The sequence below is a fragment of the Heteronotia binoei genome, chromosome 6 (genome assembly GCF_032191835.1).
Source record: "Heteronotia binoei isolate CCM8104 ecotype False Entrance Well chromosome 6, APGP_CSIRO_Hbin_v1, whole genome shotgun sequence".
NCBI lineage: Eukaryota > Metazoa > Chordata > Lepidosauria > Squamata > Gekkonidae > Heteronotia > Heteronotia binoei.
Window position 1 is genome coordinate 15891938 of NC_083228.1, and position 5103 is coordinate 15897040.

Consider the following 5103-nt stretch of genomic DNA (forward strand, 5'->3'; position numbering starts at 1 on the left):
AGTGATTTTGTGAATTGTTCGGTACGGTGCAGATCTATTGCCTGCTTTAAAAAGCCCTCGGGGACAATTCAGGGAGAATTCATTTTTGCATAGTTTGAAGGAAGCCAGGAGACCGAACTTTTTTGCAACAGGAACTCCATTGTGTATTAGGCCACACCCCCCTGATGTGGCCAGTCCTCCAAGAGCTCAAAATAGGCCCAGTACTAAGAGCCCTGGAAGCTCTTGGAGGATTGGCTGCATCAGGGAGGTGTGGTCTAATATGCAAAGGAGTTCCTGCTACAAAAAACAGTCTTGCCACGAGGGGGATTTAGGTTGGATGGGCTTGGTGCAGGAAGACGAAGAAGAAGTTTGATTCCCCACTCCTCCACTTGCAGCTGCTGGAATGGCCTTGGGTCAGCCATAGCAAGAAGAAGAAGAAGAGCAGGGCTTTTTTTGGTAGCAGGAACTCCTTTGCATATTAGGCCACACACCCCTGATGTAGCCAATCCTCCAAGAGCTTTCAGTGCTCTTAGTACAGGGCCTACTGTAAGCTCCAGGAGGATTGGCTGCATCAGCGGTGGTGTGGTCTAATATGCAAAGGAGTTTCTGTTCCAAAAAAAGCCCTGAAGAAGAGATTGGATTTATACCCCACCTTTTACTACCTGAAGGAATCTCAGAGTGGTTTACAGTCTCCTTTCCCTTCCCCTCCCCACAACAGACACCCTGTGAGGCAGGTGGGGCTGAGAGCTCTGACAGAAACTGCTCTTGAACAGAACAGCTCTGGGAGAACTTGTGGTTGTCTGGAGGTCACTCCAGCAGTTGCATGTGGAGCAGTGGGGAATCAAACCCGGCTCTCTCAGACAAGAGTCTGCGCAATTAACCACTATACCAGACGGGCTCTCAATACTGATATGGATGTGTGTAAATTGTAGAATGCAACTCAGGAACGATCTTTGAAAGTTGCATGTGTCAAAAACCTTTGCGATGATTGTATTTATCAGCAGACAGTTGAAAAATCCACTGCTAAACGTATATCTGGCAAGAAAGCACGCATGATTCTTCTCCCATGTGTCCCATCTTCTTGCACATGTGTGTCTTCTATGCTCAGTTGTAATTAGCAGGGATATGGGTGTGATTCATGATGTACAGGAGACAGGTGGACCATGATGGGATGGGAGGAAAGATGTGAGCAGGGCTGGTGTTCTGGGTTTTTTTTTTAAAAAGAGGGGCCAGAACTCTCAAGAGGGAAGTGACGGAGAAACACACGGGTGTCCCTCATAAACTTTTAAACATTTTTGGAGAATTTTGTTTCCACAAAGAGGTTCTGGAACTCTATTTCACTACATTTCTCCAGGGGAAAAAAGCCCTGGCTATGAGCTTTTTAAAGATCCCCGTGGTGCAGAGTGGTAAAGCTGCAGTACTGCAGTCCTAAGCTCTGCTCACATCCTGAGTTCAATACCGGCAGAAGCTAGGTTCTGGTAGCTGGCTCAAGGTTCATGCAGCCTTCCATCCTTCTGAGGTCGATAAAATGAGTTCTCGGTTTGCTAGAGGGAAGGCGTAGATGACTGAGGAAGGCAATAGCAAACCACCCTGTAAAAAAAGCCTGCCGTGAAAACGTTGTGAAAGCAATGTCATCCCAGAGTTGGAAATGACTGGTGCTTGCACAGGGGACTACCTTTACCTTTTAATGAACTTTTTAAAATAGCAGGAACTCCTTTGCATATTAGGCCACAAACCCCTGATGTAGCCAATCCTCCTAGATCTTACAGTAGGCCCTGTACTAAGAGTCCTGTAAACTCTTGAAGGATTGGCTGCATCAGGGGTGTGTGGCTTAATACGCAAAGGAGCTCCTGATACCAACCCCCCCCCCCCCAAGCTGGCTTCACTTCTGATGCAGAGCTAGATTTAAGGCATGAAGCAGTGGTGGCGATCTTTGGGTCGAAACCTGGCAACCTTAAATCCCCACTCTCTTTTTGATGACATCCAAGGGGAAAGCCCATTAGACACACCCCTTTGCAAAGACTTATAATAATATCCCATCTGTATGCACGCGAATCCATATTTCCTAATGCAGCAACATTGCTTCCGCATAGGGCTGAGGTGGTGGGTTACCCTGCCTTTTCTCTGCCGTGCCTCCACTGCAGCCATGGCAACACCACTGCTGGAGAAGGTTCTGTGTTGCTGTTGTTTTAAAGGGGGGATGGTGGCTCAGTGGTACAGCATCTGCTTGGGAAGCAGAAGGTCCCAGGTTCAATCCCTGGCATCTCCAAAAAAAGGGTCCATGCAAATAGGTGTGAAAATCCTCAGCTTGAGACCCTGGAGAGCCGCTGCCAGTCTGAGTAGACGAGACTGACTTTGATGGACCAGGGGTCTGATTCAGTATAAGGCAGCTTCATATGTTCACTTTAGGGAGGGACAGTGTCTCAGTGGTAGAGCATCAGCTTGGGAAGCAGAAGGTCCCAGGTTCAATCCCTGGCATCTCCAAAAAAGGGTCCAGGCAAATAGGTGTGAAAATCCTCAGCTTGAGACCCTGGAGAGCCGCTGCCAGTCTGAGTAGACAATACTGACTTTGATGGACCAAGGGTCTGATTCAGTATAAGGCAGCTTCATATGTTCATATATATATATATATATATATATATATATATATATATATATATATATATATATATGTTCAAACTGATAATTGGCATACTGCTATATCATTGTATTGCCATATTCATATGCCAATTAGCAATTTTAAAAATCATCAGCACTGGTGGTGCAGGGAGTGGGGAATGGCTCCCTTTGGGCATCAGGGTAGAGGAAATATCGTTGGCATGGGGGTTTGGGAGAGCCAGTTTGTAGTGGTTAAGTGTGTGGACTCTTATCCGGGAGAACCGGGTTCGATTCCCCACTCCTCCACTTGCAGCTGCTGGAATGGCCTTGGGTCAGTCATAGCTCTGGCAGAGGTTGTCCTTGAAAGGGCAGCTGCTGTGAGAGCCCTCTCAGCCCCACCCGCCTCACAGGGTGACTGTTGTGTGGGAGGAAGGTAAAGGAGATTGTGACTGCTCTGAGACTCTGAGATTCAGAGTATAGGGCAGGATATCAATCCAATTTCTTCTTCTTCTTCTTCTTCTTCTTCTTCTTCTTCTTCTTCTTCTTCTTCTTCTTCTTCTTCTTCTTCTTCTTCTTCTTCTTCTTCTTCTTCTTCTTCTTCTTCTTCTTCTTCTTCTTCTTCTTCTTCTTCTTCTTCTTCTTCTTCTTCTTCTTCTTCTTCTTCTTCTTCTTCTTCCTGAATTGTCATTTTCCTTGCTTGTAAATTCCCGTTTCTTTGGGACTCTTCCCCCGCCCCTGTTCTGCATGTGTTTTGCTCCCTCTAGTGGCTGATTCAATTATCACACTGGCTAATATCCATATCTCCTTGCAGATTTCAACTGCAGCTTTTTATGCTTGACATAAACCAGTACGATATCCAATTGACCACTAGAGGGAGCAAAACACTGGCTGAACAGCGTACCCAGTTCAATCCCTGAGATCTCCAGTTAGAAGGACCAGGGAGCAGCCGATGTGAGAGGCCTGAGACCTTAGCCGCTTCCAGCTTCAGTAGACAATGCTGACCTTGATGGACTGATTCAGTATGAGGCGACTTCATGTGTGTTGAAGATGAGGGGGGAGATCTGGGAGGTGCACAGAAGTACCAGAATGATATGGGGGTAAGAACATAAGAGAAGCCATGTTGGATCAGGCCAGTGGCCCATTCAGTCCAATACTGTGTGTCACACAATTGCCAAAAAACCAGGTGCCATCAGGAGGTCCATCAGTGGGGCCAGGATACAGAAGCCCTCACCCTGTTGCCCCTCCCAAGCACCAAGAATACAGAGCATCGCTTGCCCCAGACAGAGAGTTCCATCAATACCAATTCTGCTCCATATGTTGGTCCAATCCCCACTTGAAGCTGTCTATGCTTGCAGCTGCCTCCTGTGGCAGTGAATTCCATGTGTTGATCACCCTTTGGATGAAGAAGTATTTCCTTTTATCCGTTCTAACACAACTGCTCAGCAATGTTCCCTCCAGGCCATGGAGTCTTGTGAGCAAAAATTCCACTTCGTGAGCTACTGGCATTAAAGTTGTGAGCTGCTGCATAAGTTAGCTTGCTCTGGGGCTATTTTTTCTGAGCGAGCTGGAGGCCAAAAATCTGTGAGCTAGCTCACACTAATTCAGCTTAGAGGGAACGCTGCTGCTCAGCAATTTCACTGAATGCCCACGAGTTCTTATATTGTGAGAAAGGGAGAAAAGTCCTTCTTTCTCTACCTTCTCTATCCCAGCACCAAGGAAAGCGGTGCTGGTCTTAAACTCTGCTACATGTGAGAGACGATCAGGGAGCAGGGAGAAGGCAGGCAGGCAGGCGGGTAGGTCTGTGCACATTCTTGTATAACCACAGTTAAACTGTTCTGAAGGCATCTCCAGCTTTACCTCCCCTCTCTATTGCTTGAGTGTATGGAGCCGTCAAGTTGCAACGGACAAGGGGCTTTCAAGGCAAGCAAGAAGGAGAGGCCTTCCTCTGCAAAGCCTTCCTTGGTGGTTTCCTTTCCAAATACCAATGCGGCTTAGCTTCCAAGATCTGACAAAATCAGACTCTACCATGCCGCCTTTCCTCCCCCTGTCTCTGTTACCGCTATAATATGAGGGTAATGGCACTGATCTGATTCACAGAGACGTTACAAGAATTTCTGAGAAGCATATGAAGTACTTTGAAAACTCTAAAGCCAGCAAGGACAACAGAGCCAGTTTGGTGTGGTGGTTAAGTGTGCAGACTCTTATCTGGGAGAACTGGGTTCGATTCCCCACTCCTCCACTTGCAGCTGCTGTAAAGGCCTTGGGTCAGTCACAAGTTCTGCTCAAGAGCAGTTCTGGAAGAGCTCTCTCAGCCCCACCTACCTCACAGGGTGTTTGTTGTGAGGAGGGGAAAGGAGATTTATAAGCCACCCTGAGTCCCCTTTGGCTAGCAAAGGGTGGGGTATAAATCCAATCTCTTCCGCCTCCTCCTCCTCCTCCATCTGTTAAGGAATCACCAGGTAGACAAGTGGTTTTCTTGCAGCCTAGCTCAAATAGAACATAAGAACATAAGAGAAGCCATGTTAG